This window comes from Mirounga leonina, unplaced genomic scaffold (genome assembly GCF_011800145.1).
Source record: "Mirounga leonina isolate KUSES-001 unplaced genomic scaffold, KU_Mleo_1.0 Mir_114, whole genome shotgun sequence".
NCBI lineage: Eukaryota > Metazoa > Chordata > Mammalia > Carnivora > Phocidae > Mirounga > Mirounga leonina.
The window spans coordinates 10,971,814-10,996,535 of NW_023270265.1; the positions used below are offsets into that span (position 1 = coordinate 10,971,814).

Genomic DNA, 24,722 nt, shown 5'->3' on the forward strand with positions numbered 1-24,722 from the left:
TATGTATATATATATAAATTTATATTTATATTATATATATATAATACATATATATATAATAGGATAGGCTCATGCAATTATGGAGGCCAAGAAGTTCCTGGATCTTCCATCTGCATGCTAGAGAAGCAGGGAAGCCGCTGATGTAATTCAGTCCAAGTATGAAGGCTTGGCAACCATGAATGCCAGTGTCTGAGGGCAGGAGAAAATGTATGTCCCGGTTCAAGCAAAGAGAGCAAATGTTTCCCTCTTTTACCTACTGTTCTGTTCAGGCCTTCAGATTGGATGATGGCTGCCACGTTGGTGAGGGTGGTCTTTACTCCATCTACCGATTCAAGTGCTCATCTCCGTAAGCACCCTCAGAGACACACCCAGAAATAATGTTTTACCAGCTATCTGGGCATCCTTTGCCCAGTCAAGCTGACGTATGAAGTTAGCCATCGCCGGCTGAGAGGGCCACGTGATCTACCTGTGAAGCTTTCCCGAAGCCTTGGTCCCACAGCAAAGTACAGTGTCAGTGCCTCTCGCTCTCCACACTGTGACATGTTCTGAGCTAGAGCCCACGCTTTGACTTTGTTTGTCCAACAGATGTTTATCTCAGTGTTTCAGGAACTGCTGTATACACTGCATGTAGTGGTCAACGGGAGCAGGTAAGCTCTCAGCTCTTACAAAGCTTGTAGGAATCACAGGTCAGAAAATGAGCAACTAACCGAATAGATGAATGTATAAATAAAATAACGTCTAAAAGGTGATGTGCTCATGACTGACTGAGGGTGGGGTGCTTTATTTTATTTTATTTTATTTTATTTTTTAAAGATTTTTTATTTATTTGCAAGAGAGAGAATGAGAGACAGAGAGCATGAGAGGGAGGAGGGTCAGAGGGAGAAGCAGACTCCCTGCTGAGCAGGGAGCCCAATGCGGGACTCGATCCCGGGACTCCAGGATCATGACCTGAGCCAAAGGCAGTTGCCTAACCAACTGAGCCACCTAGGCGCCCCTGAGGGTGGGGTGCTTTAGAGCGGGTGGTCAGGAAGGCTCTTTGAGGAAATGACGCTTGAGCTGAGACCTGAATGACCTTGTTGACTTGGTATAGGACGAAGGAAGGAACTATCTTAATGCTTCTTAATTGAATTTAAAAGAACTTAATATCTCTGAAGACATTATCAGGTCTTTGGGGATACAACTGTATAAAACCCACACGCTAAGGTGTCAGGTGGAACCTAACACGAAGATTAAGTAACTTGCCTGAGGTCTTGCAGCTTGTGAAGGTCAGAGCCAAATTTGTGGCCATGTGGATGTGGGTTCAAAGCTTGAGCTCTTCCCACAAAACCACATCACATATGAAGGGGGACTTACAGGCCAGGGGCGGAGCAGCTGCAGTCTCTGGTAGTTTGGGAACTGGATAAGGAGGGGGAAACCAAGGACAAGAATTGGTCCCTCCCTTTTTCTTCTTGGAAGCTCTGATTATAATTGGAATAACTCGTGGTGGGAAAGGCCAGCACAGTTGATAGAAAGACATCATTTATTAGTTCAGGAAGTCTCATATGTGACCCCCTCCATCTCCAGAGACAGTCATCCTCTGCTGAGGATATGTGTGATGCATTTCTCTTTATTACCTTGGCCATCAAAAAATAGAAGCCTCTCCAAGACCCAAGTTGGAGCCAGGATGAACCCTCACGAAGGACATTTCAACCTGTCTGGCAATGTTAAGACTTCTGGGAGCTCTTTGGACTGTAGGCTGATTCCAGAGTTCTCTTAGGTTAGACATACATGATTCTGGGAGGATGGGGGAGGAAATAACCATCCTAGAGACTATCCATTGAACTCTCAAGTCCTGATCTCTTTGCTAAGTGCCCTATGTCTTTACTCAATGTTCTGGCACTAAATGTGGGAAGGAATGCAGTAGGACCCTTTGGATAGGTTCTGTGGCCAATATAAAAGATGGGCATCCCTGAGATTTACTGTTTCCAGGCCCAGCAGGGATCAGTGGAAACTCTGACAGCTTAACTGTGTTCTTACTCAGTCACCCACAACTAATGCATCTTCCTGGCAAAGCAGGTGTCTTCCATGAGGAGAACAACGGGGCAGATTGGTATCACAAAAGCCTGCCAAAATCTGCTCTAAATTGACCCTGAACCAGTGATAATAAACCAAATTGCTACAAATAGACACCAATTTGCAGGAATGTGAGCTGTCCAAGGGGAAGCTTTTGACGTGGGAGTAGAGGTGAATGTGTGATAAATAGGAGATTTGCAGGGAAGGAACCTAAGGTTATCTTGTGGCACAGCAGTAGAGTTTACCCTGAAGATACTGATTTGCTCCCTCCTTTGAATTACCAAGAATTTGTCTTCAGTCTATCCAAATCATAGTTTGTATTTTTGGCAATACGTTTCGACGGACTGGACAGGTTGGCAGTCTTGGGGGTCCTGGGCTATTTGAGAGACTAAACATTTGGATTCCTGGGTAAGTCAGCCTGGGAGGCAGCAAGAAACTTTGATCCTGTCTTGCACCAGGGATGGGCAATGGGTACTGAAATGGAAAGTCCCCTTGGAAAGAATGATTGGAATCAGGCCCGCATGGGTTGGTCTCACTCTGTTTAGTTCAATGTTTATTAAGTATTCAGACCCTGTTCTCTGTACTGGAGCTGGAAAACAGTACAATCCTACCCCAGCTGGCCAGTTATTAAGAGTTTAGTAAGCCAGATGTGGAGGGATGCTGAATCTTGGTGAGGTACCCACAGTGTGCAAGCCCTTCCTCGGGATAAGTCCTTTGGGTCAGGACCTGTCAGGGGTCAGGAGGAGGAGCGAGGAGAAAGTAAATGTCCTCTCCTTCTTTTTCTTCCTTTTCTCCTTTAGTTCTTAGACTTTCATTTTTTTCTTTTTTCAAATATAGTCTAGGGGTGCCTGGGTGGCTCAGTCGGTGAAGCTTCTGCCTTAGACTCAGTTCATGATCCTAGAGTCCTGGGATCGAGTCCCGCATCAGGCTCCCTGCTCAGCAGGGAGCCTGCTTCTCCCTCTCCTTCTGTGATCTCTCTCACTTTCACTCTCCCTCAAATAAATAAATAAAATCTTAAAAAGTAAAATAAAGTCTATTGTTTCATTTAAAAAACCTTTATTTTATAAAATTTAGAAAACAAAAAAAGAAGAGGAGAAAAATGTTACTTATAAGCTTCCTGTCCCAAGATAAGCCATGATAACATTTGAACCAAATTTCTTTCAGTTTTTTACTCTGCCTAGTTATTTTTTCATAATTATGATTTTTTAGCCTACATTGATTTTACATTATTGTTATAACTAACTCTTTATAAACAACTTCAGTGGCTGCATAATATTCCAATAGGTGGGGATAATATAAATTACTTGGTAATTCCCCATTTTTGAACATTTAGGCTTTTCTCAATATTCATTTTTATAAATGAGTATAATGAACATCCTTAAAATAAATACTTTTCTGTACTTAAGCATATTTCCTGAGGATGCAGTGTTAGACTTATAATTACTAGGTCAAAGTATATACATATACCTCATACTTTTGATATAACAAAAGGGGTATGTGTGTGTGTAACCAAACTGTTTTTTGAAAGGGTCACATTAATCTACACACCCAAATTCATTTTCCTAAATTTCGTAGACAACATTAAATACCCACCACTACAACTATAAGCTTTGCTAATTTTTTTTTCAAAAGATTTTATATATTGCTTTATTTGAGAGAGATTGAGAGAGAGAGTGCGAGCAGGGGGAGGCACAGAGGGGAAAAAATCTCAAGCAGACTCCACACTGAGCTCGGGGCCTGAGGCGGGGTTTGATCTCACAACCCTGCGATCATGACCTGAGCAGAAACCAAGAGTTGGACGCTTAACTGACTGAGACACCCAGGCATCCCAAGCTTTGTTAATTATGTAACAATTGATTTTTATGTTGGCAAATAAATGAAATATTCTTCAAGAACATTCTGAGGCTAAAATACATCTGAGAGCCGTGTGTGTGTGTGTGGTTGCCAGCTTGCTTTGTCTGGTGGTGCTGAAGCAGGAAACCCCTCTTGACTTTTTAGGGACCCTCGCTTATCACCCACAGTAGTACAGAATCTGATTGTCAGACATGGAGCATGATGTCCTTAAAATCAAACACAGAATGGACAGACATCATCTGCATTAATTCCTTCATTAATTCCTGACTGAACCTTATATGTGATATACTTTATTTTTTTTTATTTTTAATTTTTTAAAAAGATTTTTATTTATTAGAGAGTGAGAGAGAGCGAGCACGAGCAGGGTGAGGGGCAAAGGGAGAAGCAGGGTCCTTGCTGAGCAGGGAGCCCAACGTGGGACTCCATCCCAGGACCCTGGGATCATGACCTGAGCGAAAGGCAGGCGCTTCACTGACTGAGCCACCCAGGCATCCCATGTGATACACTTTAAAGAACTTACAAATGACTCCTGGTTCCATACTCAGCTGATCACATTGATATAAAGCTTATAAATAAGAAGCCATCGTAGCAACTCTGGGGACCTTGAGTTCTGGGACCCTAAGGAGATCCTGCCAAAATGCTATTTGTATTTATGTCTATATTAATCATATATTAACAAATATTTATGTTATATTTACAGGTAGATATATACTGCTTTTCTTTTTCTTACTCCCCTAAGCACTCTACTTAAGGCTTCCCATTTTTCTATGAAATTATGTTTGTTTTTCAGGGCTATTGCAACTACTCCATAGCTGGGAATGCATTAAAGAGTATCTGGGAACCTTGTCTGGGTTTAACCACCACCACCATAAAAATAATAATGAAAAGCTAACATTCATCGCTTACTATGTGTCAGATCCTATGCTGAGTGTTTTACATACATTCTCCCATTCAACCATCACAGCAATTCAGAGGGATTGCTCTTACACCCATTTTGTAGATGAGGAGACAGATCTAGAGAGGTTAAATGACTTGCCCAAGCTCCCACAGTGAGTCAGTGGGGCCTTCGTGGAGGTGATGGAATTCTCAGTGTGCGGGAAAGATGGGATAATTTTGTGGTTCCATCCCTGGCCAGGGTCTCTTGCTTTGGAAATTCAGGGGATCTTGCTAAGGTAAGCCTTACTGATTTATTGGGGCCTGATTCCGGGGTGGGGCGCTGGGCTTTGGACCTTCAGTGCTGGCTTTTCATCTCATAGATTAAGCCAGTGCCCACCTAGGACGGGTGCAGCCCAGGGTTAAGGCCTGGGGAAGAAGAGAATAACTTGCCTCATAATGAACCCAGGAATGAAACATCATCCTGGAGGAGGTGGATCAGCGGAACCTCTCCTAAAACATTTAAAAAGATAAGTAACTATAAAGATAGAATTCCTTGTGTTTTAATTTTTTTAAGCGGCCTCCATGTCCAGCATGGGGCTTGAACTCACAACCCTGAGATCAAGAGTCTCATGCTGTACCGACTGAGCCAGCCAAGTACCCCAGAATTCCTTATGTTTTAAAGGTGAGTTTATAGTAGCAATATGATAAGGTAAAGATTCCTTTTAGGTGTAGTGAGTGTGGCTCTCAGGGGTCTCATTCTCATGGTCAGTGGCCAATTGTGTTCTCTGCAAGTACTAACAGATGCACCACAGTGAGCCGAGCAGTCCCTAAGCACCAGTTTGGGGTTCACTCCCAGTGCAGGAACACTCTAGAATGAGGTGTGCAGCCTGGGGTCTTCCTGTTAAAGCAGGACCTCCAGGGAGGGACCCGCACAAATGATCAGCCCGCCTCGTTGCCTGGGGGTTTTGTGATGGAAATGCAGTAGCTGTGCCTCTGAGTGTTGTGTGTCTCATTTTCAACTTCAGGCCTTTAGTTTTTATAAGACTTAGATTTTCTACTGGGAATCCAGTGCAACCGATACTTTCAAATGTGTCCTAATCAAGAAATACGGAATTTTAGGGCGCCTGGGTGGCTCAGATGGTTAAGCGTCTGCCTTCGGCTCAGGTCATGATCTCAGGGTCCTGGGATTGAGTCCCGCATCGGGCTCCCTGCTCCTTGGGAGCCTGCTTCTCCCTCTGCCTCTCTCTGTCTCTAATGAATAAATAAATAAAATCTTTTAAAAAAAAAAATACGGAATTTTAGTTAAAAAATTAACTGTTAATTGTAGGATTCGACAGGAAATAAAATATGGAAAGCAGGGATAAGAACATATCATGGCGAGGGTGCCTGGGGGGCTCATTTGGTTAAGTGTCTAACTCTTGGTTTCAGCTCTGGTCATGAGATCGAGCCCCACATTGAACCTGCGTTGGGCTCCACGCTCGGTGGGGAGTCTGCTGCAAGATTCTCTCCCTCTGCTCCTCTCCCCCTTCTCTGTCTCTCTCTCACTCAAATAAATAAATCAATCTTTAAAAAAAAAGAGAGAACACATCATGGCGAGATCTGTGATAGATAGCTAAGTCCATACTTTGAGGAAACTGTATAGGCCTAAATGCCACCAACTTTAGAAAAGGAAAGCTAAAAATAAACTTATTACACATCTTAAAAATTCCAAGAACAACAACAAGATAAATCAAAATGAAATGGGAGGAAGCATTAAGATGTAAGTGGAGATGAAGAACTAGAAAATAAATAGGAATTGCTTAAAGCACAGTTTGCAAAGAAGGAACGAGGTCTGTTTTGTGTTGGGTTTCTTTGTTCTTGTTTTTTCTTTCTGCAATTCTGGAGTGCCTTGCCCGGGGCCCTGCCAAGATTTTCATGTGCAGGGGCACAAAGAAGGATCCACTCCAACTGGAAACATGTTCCACTCCTGAAGGGGGCTTCTATCAGTTTCTAAACCTTCTTCCCTGTTGAGCTGGATAATAATCATGGCCCTGGCAGTAATTGGTATCTTTACTGGACACTTCCTGGTGCCAGGGGCCTTACTGCATTAACACACTAATCCTTTCAACATCTCTAGTGGTAGATATGTTTTCTCCTATCTTCAATACTAGGCAGTGAGGCTTAGCTAGATAAGTTTCATTTATTCACTAAAGATGTATAGAGTGTTCACTTTGTGCTAGGTAGTTTTCTCAGGGTTGAAGACACAGGAATGAAGAAAACAGTTTAGACTCTTTGCCTTCATGGACTTTCATCTAGTAGCAGGTGCCCAAAGTGACCAACACTAGAAATTTGAGGCTGGTCCATGCTTTAGTCACTGCTGTATACAAGGCACCTTCAGCCCATCTCCTTTAAAAGTGGAGGCCACAGAGGGAGGAGCCAAGTCTCAGCACACCTGACCAACTGATCATATGGCCTTATGACCCCCTCCCCCCACACCCTGGGGAGAATATCAGCACCTATTCTGTGGTGGTGGTGGTGGGGTGACACCTCAGCGAGGTATTCGATGAAAGGAGGTAGCACAGTGCCTGACACATAGAAAAGCTTAGTAAATCCCAGCTAGTGCTATTAACATTTACGTCATTATCATCTGGCCCTGGTCTCTTTCAACTCTCCAGACACTGTTCCTGAGCTGTAGGCCTCGTACCTCTGTGTAGTCAAGAATTTAATCTTGCCTAAAAAGAGATCTGGCCTTTGTCTTCTTAGAATGTCATGCCTGGTAGGAGTGTCTTTGTTTACGGTGGGGCCTTGGGTCATGCCAGGTGGTTTAACAAAATTATTTAGATTGGGAGCTGACCACACTAGACAGTCTTAGGGTGGGGACTGCCAAGCTAGAAAGACCAGCAACGAGATGTTTGTTGGTGGGGGCTTTGGGACAAGCAGGATCCATCGAACTCTGGAGGGATTGGAGATTGAGATCAACCATGTAGGCAGTCAAATGATGGAGCCCCAGTGAAAGCTCTGAACACGAGGCTTGGGTAAGCTTCCCTGGTTAGCAATACTCCATTCACATTGTTAGGCATAATTGCCAGAAGAGTAATTGTGTCCTGGCCCCATGGGGAGAAGACAGGGGGAAGCTCTGTGTTTGGTTCTTCCCCTGGACTCTGTCCTATGTGCTTCATTCTTTTTTTTTTTTTTTTAATTTTTTTTTTTTAAAGATTTTATTTATTTAACAGAGAGAGACATAACGAGAGCAGGAACACAAACAGGGGGAGTGGGAGAGGGAGAAGCAGGCTTCCCGCAGAGCGGGAAGCCCGATGTGGGACTCGATCCCAGGACCCTGGGATCATGACCTGAGCCGAAGGCAGACGCTTAATGACTGAGCCACCCAGGCGCCCTATGTGCTTCATTCTTTAGCTGATTTTAATCTGTATCCTTCCCCTGTAATAAACCGTAACTGCAACAGCTATCAGGAAGTTCTGTAAGTCCTTCTAGCAAATCATCAAACCTAAGTGTGGTTTTGGGAACCTCTAACATTTGCAGCTGGTACTGAAAGTGAGGTTGGTCAGACAGACTGTTCCCTCAAACTTCACAGTTGTCTGACTTCAAAAGGCCAAGACCAGATCTTCCCAGGTCTCATCTGGGAAGATGTTAGATCAGGAAGAACTGTCCAGAATCCCTGTAAGATACATAACAAAACTCATACATGGGAGGAAAAATAGTGAGGCAATTTTCAGATAATAACAAAATGTTCCTCCTTCATCCCAAAGTCAAAGGCTGATGAGCTATCAAGTTCCATCAGTGGCCAAGGCAGGCTGTGCCTCTCGAATAGAAATAATAGGGTCATAGAGAGGTTCTTAAACCATCCCCTAGAAGGCTCAGGGCTCTGCCTTGGGCAAGGGCAACAGCACCACTTGGGGTCTGCAGCTAGAAGGGCTTCTTCTATCAACACAGAATGTTTTTTCCCCTTAACTTCCTTGATTATTTATTTATGTTCTCCGTCATTCTATAGGGGTTTGGAGCATATATATATATGGTTCAGTTTCCTCACTTTTCTAAGAAAAAATGAGGTGACCAGAAGCAGCGGGGGAGGGAAGAGGAGGATGTGAATGGAGTGAGCAGGTGGGAGAAAGAGCAGGAGCTAGGTTAAGATTACTATTCCAAGTGTGTACCGTAGAGTTCCTCCACCTCCATTCATCATGTTGTTTACCATCATCATGTCCTTATTTACTTGTTTATTTACTTTATTTGTGTTTGGCCTACTTAATCTGTCTTTGACATTTGGTAGCACTAAAAGCCTTCCACAGTAATGGTTTCTGTCAGTTTTCTCCTGCGTTCCTAATGGTTTTGGCCCTACACCTTGATGCCGTGTAATTCATTCCCTTCTGAAAGTTCATGATTGTTAGTCTTCATTATACGTTATACTTTCTATCTGTGTAAAGTAACCTTTTCTTTGCTTAATGCATTTTGCCTTGAATTCTCCTTTGATACTAAAATGGCTACCTCCCTTGGGTATTTTCTTTTGTAGGCAGCCACTATCACCTGGAGTGCTTTTAATTTTCATTTTCCAACGTTATTTGGATTTGGTTTTGTCCTATAAAAGCATATACTTGTATTTTGTTTTTAACTTGATCGGAGAGATTTTGATTTTGAGAGAAGTGTTGAAAACAGTTGTATTTTTTTCTAGAATTGATGTTGGTTTCTGATACCCACATTAACATGTCTAAAAGAGAATTCTGAATTTCCGCTGTCCGTTTCCTGGTCTTTATCACCTCCTACAAACTAATATCCCCTCATCTTCCTCACCTCTGTAAATTGCACTACCATACACTCAAATTGTTGCATATTCGTAGATAAAGTTGGGTCTGTTTTCCAGGCATCTTCTTTGCCTGGACAGGTCAATTGTGGCTACGCTGTAAGTGGGAGAGGCATTTGCAGAGGCTGGCTACTTTGTTAGGTATGTAGGAGTAGAGCAGGCTGGAAGGCTGGGGAACCCCCATGATGGCCCAAATAATAAGAAGGTCCTTGCCTGGGAGGTGAACTTCCTCCAGGATAGCTGTTCTGCTGGTTTTCCTTTCTTTATCCCCTTTTTTCAGTGTTTATTGGAAAGTTCTGGAGTTGGTTCCACTCTGTTCAGCTTCTCCTTCCAAATTCATCACACTCATCTTAGGAGGTGTCCCCCCCGGAACATCAACTACTTTCTTTCTTTTCTTTTTTTTTTTTAAGATTTACTTACTTATTTGAGAGAGAGAGAGAGCACACATGAGTGGGAGAGGCAGAGGGAGAGGGATAATCTCAAGCAGACTTCAAGCTGAGCACAGAGCCCCACAAGGGACTCGATCTCATGACCCTGAGATCATGACCTGAGCCTAAATCAAGAGTCAGATGCTTAACTGACTGTGCCACCCAGATGCCCCTCAACTACTTTCTTTATAGAGCACTTCTTTGGTTTTGGCCTGAGGTCAAAGACCTCTGATTCCAGAAGCTGTTTTTGTGGGAAGATAATGGGAAAGAAATATTTTTCCAGCTGTGCAAGATCCAGGTTTTAAATCAATTACTTTCATATTGCCCTGGGTTGATATTGCACTTAGTGGCTGGAGGAGCTCTTGGCTTCAGCAAACTCAGTGCCAAGCATTTTCCAGAAAGATCTCTAGGGGTCACTTTCAGATAAACTTACCTATTACTCCATATATTATCATTCCTTAAGGACTGTCAAAATTTGGTCAATAACAGAAAAATCTTTAAGTTCCTATTCAACTTTGAGAATTTGTGAATATGTATTTTGAAGCAATCTATGTATATCATAGATGATCATGCAATTATTACTGTGTTTTTAAAACATTTTATTTTGAAATAACTTTAGACTTACAGAAAAGTTGCAAAGATAATACATGGTTCCTAAATACCTGTGGAGAAAGAATAATGCCCTTCCCCCAGTATGTCCAAGTCTGACCTCTCGTACCTGTGAATATGTCACCTTACATGGCAAAAGGGACTTTGCAGCTATGAATAAATTAAAGATCTTGAGATGAGGAGATTATCCTACAGTATCCTGATGGGCCCAGTGTGAGCACAGGGGTCCTTCTAAGGGAGAGAGGCAGATTGGAGAGCCAAAGAGAGATTTGCTTGCTCTGCAGGCTGTGAAGATAGAAGTGGCCATGAAACAAGAAATGTAGGTAGCCTCTAGAAGCTGGAAAAGGCAAGTAAACATATCATTTCATGGGTCCAAAGTGGCAGTAAGGGGAGATTAAAATGTTCGGGAGATGGATGGTGGTGATGGTTGCCAACAATGTGAATGTACTTAATGCCATTGAACTGAACACCTAAAAATGGAAAAAATGGTACATTTTGTCCTAGGTATAATTCACCATAATAAAAAGAAGCAAAGAAACAGATTTTCCCCTAGAGCTTCCAGAAGGAATGCAGCTTTGCCAAAATCTTAGTTTTAGTTCAGACTTCTGAGTTCCAGAACTATTAGATCGTAAGTGTGTATTATTTCAGTCCTAAGTTTGTGGTAATTTAATATGGCGGCAATGTGCAACTAACACAATACCCTTCCTAAACTCTGTGTTCCCTAATGTTAAAATCTTACACAAACAAAGTACAGTTACTAAAACGAAGAAGTGAATATTGGTAAGATACTGTTCACTAAGCTTCAGACTTTATTCAGATTTCCTCTATTATGTCACTAATGTTCTTTTTCTGTTCCATGATCCAGCCCAGGATTCCACATTGCATTTTGTTGCCGTTTCTCCTTGGTCTACTCCAGTCTGTGGTCTCTGATGGTTTTCAATCTTTTGCTCATATGACCTTGACACTTTTGAAAAGTATCAGTCAGGTATTTTGTAGAATGTCCATCAATGTAGGTTTGTCTGATGTCTTCTGATGGTTAGAGGGAAGTCTGGGCTTGCGGGGAAAAAATCTGGAGATGTGCCCTTCTCATCACGTCCTGTCAGAGGATATCAGATAATATCACAGGGCGTCCTTATCACAGGCCATGTTAACTTTGGGTAAGGTAGCGACTACAAGTTTTTCCACTGCAAAGTTACTACTTTTCCCTTTCCTTACTCTATTCTTCAGAATTGCTGCCATTTTGTTTTACAATCTTTATGCGTGAAGGGATACAAGAACATTAAGGGTTAACAAAACTGATTTTGAATGCCAGATATGCCATTTCCTTGTTGTAAAGAGTTGAGACAAACTATTTCATCTCCACTTGTCTCCAGCCATCATCTATAAAATTGGGAGACTGATATCTCCTCTGGCCGTCCTGAGGATTCAATGAGATAGCACCTCTGTTTACCCAGCAAATATTTATGGAGCATCCATAATTTGGTAAGAATTATGTTATATGAAAAGGAGACCATGGCAGTTATCAGTGATGAACACAAGATATAGACTTTACCCATGGGCAGTTCACGATATGACAGGAGAGATCAGTTACTGAACAGGAAGTCAAGAGTAAAGCATTATCCATGTTCCAGTTGGGGAAATACAGGGTGCTGAGCAAATGCATAATGAGGACTTACTGAGACAGGACATCAGGAAAGCCACTTAACACAAAGTCTGGTATATGTTGAAGGCCCGGAGGGACGGATGGATGTACATTCCTTTCCTTTCCCAGGGCCCGGGACCTCTCCCTCCTCTCTCAGTCTCTCCAGCAGAACAAGGTAAGAGAACAACAGGGTGTTTTTACTTTTGTCCCTGAAGGATTCAGCCGAGCCTTTAAAGTGCTAATGGCCATGACCACTCGCTGAGCAGGAGCCCATGTGCATCTGTTTCCTAAGTGTACATGACAGGAACCATTTCTTGCTTGGAGCTTGTCATAAGCCTGGTGTTGTGCAGAAGAGCTTTCTGGAAATGTTGTTTTAGCACGTTGGTCTCTTCATCACATGCTGATGGCCAGAGATGAAATTCACCTCAAAGACATCTGAGCTTTCAACATTTTCAGATTTTCCTGAGCATTTCACAGGGGCATTTTGGCTATGTGCATTCTAGATCATTTCTCTTCTATGGGAGAGAGCAATCTCTCCAAGGATTGTTGAGGTACATATACATATATATATGCAGTAGTTGAAGGAAGATTTAAAATAATCTAAAAAACAAATTTAAAAAAATTAAAAATTTGACTTAAGGAAATTAAGAAAAAAATGAACCCTTGCATTTCATCATCAAGATTCAACAATTATGAAGATATTGCCACATTTGCTTTAGGTATCTCTCTCCTTTGCTGAGATATTTTAGAGCAAATTCCAAACACCATGTCATTTTACTCTTATTTTCTTTGATAATATGACATCCTTAAAATACACAAACGTTTTCTTACATAACAACGAACCGTTATCCCACCCAGTAACAAACAACGACAATTTGTAGGTGTCCTTTAAAAGGAATGAAGTGTTGGGGAAGGCCCAGCAATCCCTATTCTAGAATTTGGTCTAGTGTTGACCTCCAGTTGGGATATGGGCAGTGTCTTTCTCACATATCTTCTGCCTGTGAAAAATCACTCTTCAAAGCCCAGCAGAGCCTCAGTACCCACTCCATCTATCACAGCTTTGGAATGAAAATGTTGCTTGGCAACCGTGGGCCAAACTGAGGCAGTTTGGGGAAGTATATTCTAAGTTCACAAGAAAGAGAGGTCCCAGAAGGCAAGTGACATTTTTATAATGGAACAAATACAGGGAACAAATTGTGTTCTTTTTTTAAAAAGTTTTTACAATTTAAGTATAGCTGACACACAATGTTACATTAGGTCCAGGTTACAGCATAGTAATTCAATTTCTGTATACATGATGCTCTGTCACCATGAGTGTGGCTAGCCATACAATGCTATAACAGTACTGATGACTATAATCTCTGTGCTGGATTCAAGCAGGCCATCCTGAGGATCCTCTGGTTGACAAAGTGGTGGAGAGCCATAGACTGGCCAGCCACTCATATCTCAATCCATGCTCAAAAAATGCTCCTCCATTTATGATCCCATGATGCTCCGAGATCCTAACCTCCACAGAGCTTAGAAAGCCACTGGTCTGGTAGGTGACTATTGGACTGTTGGACCAGACAGCTCTTGTTTCCCTTCACAGAATAGCAGAGAGACTAGGACATAGGTCCCTTTCCCCCTTCTATGGTTCTGGGCTGTCCAAAAAAAAAACATGGTAGAGCCTCTGATAATCAGACCAGTCTCCTACTACATGGCCTCCTCCCAAGAGAAACATGTGACTGGATTCCCAACTTGAAATCTACACCCTGAGGAATCCCAGCTCCTCACCTTTCAGTAGGAGGGGAGAGTGTGATTGATTGTTGCCCAGCTGTGAGCCTCTCATTGGAGCAGGACCCATGATCCATCATCGCATTGAACAGATAACTGGATAAGCCTGTTAAAAAATGCCCAAAGCGCTTACTGTCTGGGGCAAACAGGAAAATTACGGCTTTCATATGTGTGTGTGTGTGTGTGTGTTTCTTCTGTTATTTACCTTAACAATGCAGCCCAACATAATTAGTGCAAACTACTGAAGGTTCCTGGTTATATTTAGCAAACGGATTCCATTTAAGGAGCAAGTAGTAATGATCTGAAGCACAGACTGCTATCACAGCAGCCCTAATAAGCTGGAAATCACAAGGAGAATAAGCACTGAACACTTGCCTGGTGGGGGAGTGATTGAACTTTGAAATGCACTGACAATTTCCGCTTGGTATCCTTAACTGTTTTACACAGGGATGCTCTGAAACCAAGAGACCAAAAGTGAAATTTGCCCCTTTTGTGGTTAATCCATCCACTTTCTTATGGTCAGCTACCGGGTGTGGGCTTCCCTGGGTTCAGGCCAAAAGTGGTTAGCAGAGCCCTGAGAGAACCCAGAGCTCAGTGGCAAGGAAGAGACCAGCTCACTGTGTCACACTCCGACACCAAGTTTGAAAAACAGGAAAATGTCAGTGCGAGGAAGGAGCATGGAGTTCTGAAGAAGGGGGAGCTGAAGGAATCACCTGGCATGCAGGCCCTGTCACACTACAGGTGGAATATGGGCAAAGGAAACGTGGCTACAGCCAAGCCACAGAAGGCCATAGAGCTGGCAAGGATTTGCTAGAGCAAAGCTTTGGGGTCAAGCTACAGTTGGCTTCAAACTCTTAATGCCTCCTCATTTGGAGTAATCCTTGAACATCCTCAACCTCTGCGTTTTATCTGTAAACGAGGGAACCCATAATGTCCATCCTCTAAGATTGATGTACCAAGTCAGTGTGATAACGTTGAAAAGAAAAAAGCACGGAAGACATGCTCAGTGTCTGGGGACTGCCTTGGTTTCTGCCATTGTCATCACGGTGCCTGTTCCATGGCTTGGCCAGACATGAACTCACGGTGCAGCATCTGTCGCAGCATTACTGTGTTCTTGCCCTTTTAAGGAGAAGCGATGTGGCTTCTAATTCTATGTTGGGTGTCCTCTTGGGTCACTGGTTAGCTATTTTGACTTTACAGCCAGACTCTTTGTGAATATTTTGGGTAATGTTTTGTCTACACCAGGACAGAATATGGAATGACATTTTCAAATGTGCTGTCTTTGTGGTGGCAACACACTCAGGAAGAGCCAGTATCCATTTCGCATGTACATTTAGGGCAAGTGTCCTTGTGAACTGACGCTCAGGGAGAATGACGCGTCAGTCTCTGCAACGTGCAGACGTATTTAATTCTCGGATCACTTAAGGGAGATTATTGTATGCTCCCTTTTATAGGAGAGGAACTGAGGTGCCTTGCCCACAGCTGTTATAATCAACATTGGTTGTTCACAGATGCTCTAAATATTTCGTCTCCCTTCAGAGTTTGACAATGATCTATTTTGTAAATCCTGCCTTTCTTGCAACAAATCGTAAAACCACCACCACCACTACCACCACCCCCTTACATTTCCAACTTCCATTGCTCTAGGGTGTAGACACGCAACTTAGATTCTACCAGTCACATGTGAGCCATCTGGGCAACGAGGCAGGATATGGGGCACCCACTCCGTGGCAGGAGGAGAGTCAGAGGTGATGTGGGTGTGGGTTCGGGCAGTAGCAACTTTCTAACTGGAACCATAATGGCTCTGGGTGGTATTTCTCAAGGCCTAGCCTAGGACCTCTTGAGCTTGCCTTTCCAAAGAGTACATGATTTTTCCAAAATTCCAGAAAAACTCCCCACTGTCTACAGTTCGGAGTCTTGACTGAGAATCTGGTTTGGGCCCTTATCTTTATTTCTCTAAAATGTGTTACAACTGAGAAAAATTATTGACTGTTGCCCATGGCCTCCTTCTGCTGTGCTGCTGGACTTCTGTGTGGATGGGGGAGGAGCAGAGCCCAACAGTCTAGCCACTGTCCCCCTCCTCAGCTTGGTGACAGGAGGCAGCATGAAGAAGCCCACACCGAGCCAGCTCACCAGCTCCTGCTATCCCTTTCCTGGTATTTAGGTTCCTTTGTTTAAGAAAACCCCAAAAGAGGGGCACGGCGCCTGGGTGGCTCTGTTGGTTAAGCATCTGCCTTTGGCTCAGGTCATGATCTCGGGGTCCTGGGATCGAGCTCCGCATCAGGCTCCCTGCTCAGGGGGGAGTTTGCTTCTCCCTCTGCCTCTCTCCCCGACTTGTGTTCTCTCCCCCTCTCTCTCTCAAATAAATAAATAAAATCTTTTAAAAAATTAAAAAAAAAATAAAACCCCAAAGAAACTTTAGGGTTCCAGGGCTGAGCAGTATAGCAGATTATAGCCCACTGTGATTCCTTGTCTTGCTTTTCAGGAACACTGAGCCACATTAACTACCATGACCTCTTTCTGTGAGTTTGGAGGAGGATAGGTCCTTTCATGGCTCACTGGCTGCTCTGGTCCTAGCCTCATCATCTGCTTTAGGGCCAAGCACAGCTCTGAGCCAAGGAGAAACCCTTGCAGGGATTTCCTGAGTGAGCCTTTAATTACCGTAAACTGGTTGACCCCTTTGGGAGCCCAAGCTTTCTACGGCCATTTGTTGGTGTCTCTTTAGCTCCTATTCTGTATCTAGCTTGTTAGTAGTATGTATATTGACTGGAGAAAGAATCTGTGATCTCTGTTTCCTCCATGACCTCTCAGCTGGGTAGCCAGCCTCGATGCCCTTCACCGAAAGCGTCTGCCACGTCTGCCTGCCACTTGGAGGAGTGCCAGGTGTGAAAACAAGTCGGTGTGCAAAATAGAGGAAAACAGCCCTTTCTCTGAGTAATCCCTTAAAAATTTTCCAATTTATCTATCAATTTTTAGCCTATTCCTATTTCTACTTATTGCGTCAATTTTTGCATTTTAGTCCTATGGGAAATTATCCTTTTCAGTGAGCTTTTCAATGGCAGAATTTTATAAGTGTGCAGGATATTCCTTTATGATTTAAAGCAGTCTTTTGTACTTGGCTAGCTCCATCTCCATACTTCTTTCAAATTTTTTTGATTTAGGCTTTTCTTTCTTTGTCTCCATTCGTCCCAACACAAGTTTGTCTCTTTCATTAGTATTTCCAGAGAACCAGGTTTTAGATTTATTAATTTTACTATTTTTCTATTTGTTTATGTGTACTTTGTTATGTCATTCGTCTGTTATTTTCCATTTTTCCCCTAAGATTTTTAAAATTAAAAAAAAATTTTTTTAAAGATTTTATTTATTTTTTGACAGAGAGAGAGACAGCGAGAGAGGGAACACAAGCAGGGGGAGTAGAGGAGGGAGAAGCAGGCTTCCCGCTGAGCAGGAAGCCCGATGCAGGGCTCCATCCCAGGACCGGGGATCATGACCTGAGCCGAAGGCAGACGCTTAACAACTGAGCCACCCAGGCGCACCTCCCCTAAGATTTTTAAGTGGAATGCTCAGCATCACTATTTCTGCTTTTATATTGTAACAGAATCATCTAATGCTCTAATCTGACACATGTGGTCTGCTGGGTCAGGATCCTGTAAGTTTTGCTATTTTAAAATTTAAAAAATTTATCTTCTAACGTTACAGTTATTGTGCTCTGCTTCCCTTTTCTCATCTCTGTTATACAGTACAACATGAAAGTGAAAAGTTCAAAGGGGACATTGGGGCGCTGGGTGGCTCAGTGGGTTAAGGGTTCAACTCTTGGTTTCCGCTCAGGTCATGATCTCAGGGTCATGTTGTCCTCTGCGCTCAGGGTGGCATCTGCTTGAGATTCTCTCTCTCCCTCTGCCTCTCCCTGTTCTCTCCTACGTGTGTGCATGCATGTTCTCTCTCTCTAAATAAATAAATGATAGATAATAAACAAATAAATAAAGTCTTTTAAATAATAAGTTAAAAGGGAGCTTTATGATAAGATTGGCTGGGTTAGAAACCCAATTGCTATACTAACTAACCAGCATGTGACCTTCTTCAGAGCTATGTGGTGAAGACTGCACAGATAGTATGTATCATAGATTTTGCTTAATTCTATATATGTTCATAGCAGAGTTCCTGTGGGCATACTCCAGGGTCTCTGAATATTTGGGGTGGTGGGCGTATTGGCCACAGGCGGGGGCGTCTGGCGGGGGTGGTGGTGGTGGATTGCCGCAGGTTGGCCCTTAAGCACTTTATTCAGTGCCGAGTTCCTGCACTCGCAGCCGCTGTCCTGGGCTCTTCTGTGGGTTTCCTATTGTTCAGCTGCCCTTCCCCTACCTGTTCAACTGCCTTTCTTTCCACAGTCCCAGTTAGTCACCCCATCAAGCAGCACACAGCTTCATAATCGTTTCTCTTTTATCTAGTCTTTTTGTTGTGCAGGCCCTGTTGTCTTTATTCTCAGTGAGGGTTGGAGCATCAATATTCTGTTTGTAACAATTACAGCAATGGTTTGCAGGCAGCAAGGAGCACTCACATGTAATCATCCACATGCAGTGAAATGCAGTATTTTAAACTCTTGATGGCATATGAAAAGTTCTTGCGTTTTGTCTTCTTTCTGTAACTTCTCCTTTTCTGTTCTTTAGTAATTTAGCCTGTGACTTCAGTTGTTCCATTGTTAATATAACTTGGTTTAAAAATTAGTATAGTATATTGGGGCGCCTGGGTGGCTCAGTTGGTTAAGCGACTGCCTTCGGCTCAGGTCATGATCCTGGAGTCCCGGGATCGAGTCCCGCATCGGGCTCCCTGCTCGGCAGGGAGTCTGCTTCTCCCTCTGACCCTCTTCCCTCTCGTGCTCTCTGTCTCTCATTCTCTCTCTCTCAAATAAATAAATAAAATCTTTAAAAAAAAATTAGTATAGTATATTTACTAATAAATAGTATAGTAGCAATAACGCTTGTCCTCTGTTTATGCTTCTCTTGGTTTTGTTCTCTATTAGATATATTTTTTATTTTTTTTAAAGATTTTATTTATCTATTTGACAGAGAGAGAGAGAGAGAGAGAGAGAGAGCAGGAACACAAGCAGGGGGAGTGGGAGAGGGAGAAGCAGGCTTCCTGCTGAGCAGGGGGGCCCATGCGGGGCTCGAGCCCAGGACCCTCCGATCATGACCTGAGCCGAAGGCAGACACTTAACGACTGAGCCACCCAGGCGCCCCTAGATATATTTTTTTAAAGAGTTTATTTATTTATTTGAGAGAGAGAGAGAGAGTCTTAGCATGAGCAGGGGGGAGGGGCAGAAGGAGGGGGAGAAGCAGACTCCCCTCTGAGCAGGGAGCCTGATCCCAGGACCCTGGGATCATGCCCTGAGCCGAAGGCAGATGCTTAACCCCCTGAGCCACCCAGACTCCCTCTAATTTACCTACTTATCAAATAGTTGCTGAGCAACAGTGCTTTAATTCAGCTCTTGGTCTTCTGGATAAAGCCTTGTTCTTTCAATTGGTTGGATAATTGGTGGACATATTTCTGAGGTTTTATGTGGCAAGTTGCCTCTCTGTAAGCTTTACTAATCCATGGGAGTTTGACTGAGGCTGTGTAGACCTTGGGTCAGTGTTTATAAGTTTTTTGAAAATGAAATTAGATCTGTCATAAATTTTTGTGTCCCCATCCCCTTCCACTCCTTGTTGATTAAAAATAAAGTTGCATTCCTATTACCGAAAAGTCCCTTTATGCAGCCTGAGACCCATGACACCACCAGGTAGGAGTGTTACTTTTTCACTGGAACAGAGGGGATTAGTGGGCTGTCACTGTGTTTCTTGCTGGGGCCCCTGGAGTCTGGCCCTCTAATTATAACATGGAAGGAGAGCCCTGTAGGGTCTGCTTCAAGCCCCTCTGCTTAGGAATCAGATTGCTTGAGTTTTGTTTTTCTGTCAAAAAATAAGGAGAGGGGCGCCTGGGTAGCTCAGTCGGTTAAGCGTCTGTCTCTTGGTTTTGGCGGTCATGATCTCAGGGTCGTGTGATTGAGCCCCTGTCAGGCTCCACACTCAGTGGGGAGTCTTTGGGAGATTCTCTATCCCTCTGCCTCTCCCCACTGTGTATGCATTCTCTCACTCTCAAAATAAATAAATAAATCTTAAAAGAATATAAGGAGAAACTTTTACTTCATGCCCCAATGATAGTTTCATGATTGGAGGACATCTGTAGCCCATTTTATTCTATTTTTCTTTATGAAGGTGTTAAAGGTTTGAACCATATTGTGCCCAGTTCCCCCATCCTATGTAGAACCCGTGGGTCCCTGGGTTGTGCCAACAGAGACTCAGCAGCAAAGTCTTGGCAACTCTGCTCTCACCTGCTCCTGTCACCAAGCAGACTCACCAATTTGGAGGCTCTTTCAAATAAATAATGAACCCACCTTTTGGTAGAGGACAGAAATGCTGCATATAATATGTGGACATTAATGGACACTGATTTTTGAATGGGAACCAAAGGGCGGTGGTGTCTTTTGGTTGTTTTTTCCTTGGGAGGGGAGCCCGTCCGAATACTGGCACACCATACAGGGATCTCCCAACTCAGTAGTTCTGTAACTTTTGTGGGAACCAGCCTCACCGGGAAACTAGGAGCTGTACGGAGACCCAGGGCCAAGCTGTGGAAATGCACCTGGGCTGCTGTGTTCTCTGTGAGCTCTTCAGACCGTTGTGATACAACGCAACTCTGAGAACCACGGCCCCGGACCAGAAGGATGCCCCATTCTCTCGTTCATAGCTCCCTGAGGAATTTCACCTTTCCTGAGCACCACCAGGACCTAGCTTCTCAGCTGTCCTGAGAACCCTCAAAGAGACTCTAACCCTCTTTATTTTCTTGCCCCAAACACACTAAGAAGTTTATTTGAACCTCTGATTCATCTGTGTGAAAGATTTTCCAGTGCTTTTCCAGATGGGAATGGCTGAGCCTTGTTCTCGTGTCCTCTGTCTAGATCTGCTCTCTGCTGCCACTTCCATCCTGTTCTGCTGCTGGCAGGGGCTCCCCGACAACACCTGAGACTCTGGGGGGACTTGGCTACCCTTATTGAGAACTTATTTTTTTTTTCTCTTTCACAGTTTTTGTTTCCTTTAAGTGCTGTACCAATGATGTGATTATTTGTAACATACCACCCCCACAGTCTGTCACAGACCAACGGCTAGAAGGATCCTTTTAACATCTAAGTCCTCTCAAATCCTCCAATGACTGCCTGTGGTAAGCCAAAATTTAACTAATGGCTTTGGAATAATCCGGTTCCTGGTGTATTTCTGTGCTTACCCATTTGACACTCTCCCCCTTGGTGTGGAGAACACCCTGGTGTGTCCCCCTCATCAGGACTGATTTACTCCCTGTAGCCTCTAGGCCTCTGTGGAAATTGCCCACCAGTGGGGAAAGCTGCTTCTCCCAAGGCCAGGCCCTTGTCCTGGGGCAGCCTGCATCTGATGACTGGTGGATACATGGGCATAGAGCCTGGCAACTCTAAGGGGCCATCCAACTTGTGAGCTCCCTGAGGGGCCACCTGAGTTCTCTGTCAAGATCACATTGTGGGGGCGCCTGGATGGCTCAGATGGTTAAGCGACTGCCTTCAGCTCAGGGCATGATCCCAGGGTCCGGGGATTGAGCCCTGCATCGGGCTCCCTGCTCAGTGGGGAGTCTGCTTCTCCCTCTCCCTCTGCTGCTTCCCCTGCTTCTGCTCTCACTCACGCACTCTCTCTCCCACAAATAAATAAATACAATCTTTTTTTTTTTTTTTTAAAGATCACATTGTGGTCCAACTTCTTTTGTTTAATCCTGCTTCCTCCCCTTTACTTTTATATGTGTTGGTCCTGAGCACACGCCCTGCAATACACTTCCTACATGATCACCTCATTCTCAGAGTCTGCTCCTAGGGATCCCAGTCTATAACCCATGGTCACTTTCCTCAAGCTCCTTGGCCCTCTTCCTTGGCTCAAACAGTACCAACTCTGATAGCACCTCAGGGCCTTTGCATGGGTTCTTTCTTCTGCTATATCACTCTTGCCTTTGCATATCTAGATGGCTTGCTTCCTTACTTCTGGTCTGTGGTCAAATGCCATCTCATCAAGCGGGCTTTGTAGCATCCCTGTATAAAATAAAAACCCTTCCTCATTACCTTATTTTATTTTCCACCACTCCTTATGGCTACCTGACAGAAATATTTCTGTTTACTATATCTTCTTCTACCAGTGTGTGTGTTTCATGGGAATATTTTGTTTATTATTCTGTCCCCAGTGTCTGGCACAGAGTAAGAACTGAATAAATATTTGTTTGAAAGAATGAATAAATGAGTGGATTCTATCTGCTCTCCTGCTCTAAGCCTACAAGCACTTTTCTCCCCCCCATGCCTCCTCCTGTTTGGTTGCAGTTGGGTGGCTGGAATTTCCAACTAGAAAGAGCACATTCTGAGATACGTTCTTGACCAGATGATTTAGTTAGGAGGGGGGGAAAAGATAGGATTCTTGGGAGAATGCCTGGAAAAAAAACCCTTTTTCCCAAGGGGAAATGAAGAATAAATGGTCTTCTGGCTTCTTTTCTTCTTCTTTCTTTTAAAAATTTTTTCCTTTGCTGTATTTGAGCTGTCACATTTCAAAGCTTTGGACACTGACCTCTGTGTCTACAGCCCTTTTGCCTTTAAGCTCATCACTGTCTGTTGTATGTGAATTACAAGGGGAGGTGCTGAGCCTCTCAGCTGTCACTCATGGTCATCAGCACCTCTTTGCTAGGCCATACATTAGACATCCTCATTTCTGAGGACTGGTTAGTGACTGATGAGTCTCCCCAATTCATTCAGCCACTGACTTCATACTTAGATACTTCCTCTATGTATTAAAATCTTCCTTTATTAAAAAAAAATAATGAAGACAAAGCCCTTGTGACACAATATTTCAATTAAGAGAAGCGACAGTGGGTAAGTCCTAAACTTACCCTCGTCCTATGCTTAACAAATACTTTTTTTTCCCTCACATAGGAATATGAGACCTGAGCATGCCTTTCCCGTTGTGGGCATGGTATGGTTTGAAGGAAGCCACTCACGTATCCATCTAATTTCCGGAAGATCTTGATTGTGAAGGGCTGTTTGTAGATCCCGTCAGAGGTGCCAGGTAAATGAACAGTGACTTATTCAATTAACTGATAAGAATCTATTAGCATGGATCCAAACCGTCTTGTTTGAACACAGAGCATTATGTACAGAGAACGACCAGGGTGGCTGTCATTTCGTCTGGGTGAAATACGAAGATCCTGTTTGTGTCACAGCCCAGAAGGTGGCGACATACACATTTAAGGGACAAAGGATTTTTAAGTGCCAGTGGGCCCTGTGCAGGTAGCAGTTAGTGAGAAATTCCTCTAATTGGATGGTTTTAAGAGCAGAACCCACCCTTTCTGTGTCCAGCAGGCATTCCCCTTTGAAGAGGTCAGGGCACTCCCAGTTTGCATATTTTCCTACATTGTTGAGCATGGTGGGCCAAAAGTGGGCATGGCAGCTGGAGGACTTACTTTGAAATCCTGGCTTTGCCATTTATAGTCTGTGTGGCCCTGAGCATGGTGCTTAACCTTGGTTTCACTCAGTATAATTTAGGACGAATAAGAATTCTGTCATCAGGCTCTGAGGATGAAATGAAAGGTGTGCTAAGTGTGTTACATACTGTCATGTCTGTGCATATGCCCTTCGTCTTTGCTTGCATTAGGAAAGGGTACCGTTCTGGGGGGCTCCAGCCCCTCAGCCGTTGGGTGTGGGGCAGGTGGAGAGCCTTCTAGAGCGCAGCCCCTACTGGCCCCTTCCTGGGCCTCTGAGGCCTTGCTTCTTCCCTCCTCCCACCTCACCTGGGGACCTGTGAACCTAGTGTTCCTTGCAATGGTTCCTCTTAGGTGACTGAACATGGGGAGCGGTACCTCCCAGAAGAGAAGGGTGTCATGTTACTTCATCAGAGGGAGATGAAAGAGAGTTAACCAGGACAATTTAAGACTTATAGCCTTAAAATATACAATACTTATGCTGCAGGGACAGCCTGGAAGGAAAAAAGAAACCCGTATAAATTTAACAAAGAATCCTTGGAGTTCTGAATTGGGAGCTTAGCCCACAACGCAGGAAACTCGACCTGCTTGGGAAATTGGATTTGGTAAGCTTTGGGATGTTGAAATTCCTGGATGACTTAACAGGGTGTCTAGAACGTGGGTTCCTGTGAATGATGACTTGGAGCCGTGCAGTGCCAGCTGTGGGGACACGTTGCTATGGAAACCCTGGAGCTGGAAGTTCCTCCATGACTAGGAGATGCTGTCAATTAGATCTATGCACTTGGGGAGTCTAACGAAAACAGACACCTGTCATTTTTCCTGCAGCCATCTAACATTATATATATTTAAAATATGTCCATGGAAAGAAAAGCCTGCGGTTAAATTTCGCTGTTTATTTTAAGAGAATTCCCTTGTGTGGCTTTGACGGGGCAGATTTTTTTTCCCTCTCCCTCTACATTAAAGGAAAACAGTGAGGCCCTCCAGTGTTGAGCAGAAACACCATTAGGAGAGTCACTTAGGTGGTTCATTTGAGGCTGTTGGAGGGCGGCCTCAGTCCTACAACCTTATCTACATCCCAGCAGGGGGACGGGGGGCTGGTCTGACGGGGCCTCCCCTGCAGATTTCCCCT

General features: G+C 43.8%; 1 long non-coding RNA gene across 1 annotated transcript in view; it reads left to right on the forward strand.

Moving 5' to 3' along the window:
* LOC118022448 overlaps window positions 1-24,448 on the forward strand; it is a 157,084-nt gene extending 132,636 nt beyond the window's left edge. Inside the window, exons 3-4 of the long non-coding RNA XR_004682494.1 lie at window positions 23,049-23,181; window positions 24,081-24,448. This is a non-coding gene — a long non-coding RNA (uncharacterized LOC118022448). The remainder of the gene's footprint in view (window positions 1-23,048; window positions 23,182-24,080) is intronic.
* Window positions 24,449-24,722: the final 274 nt, after the last annotated feature.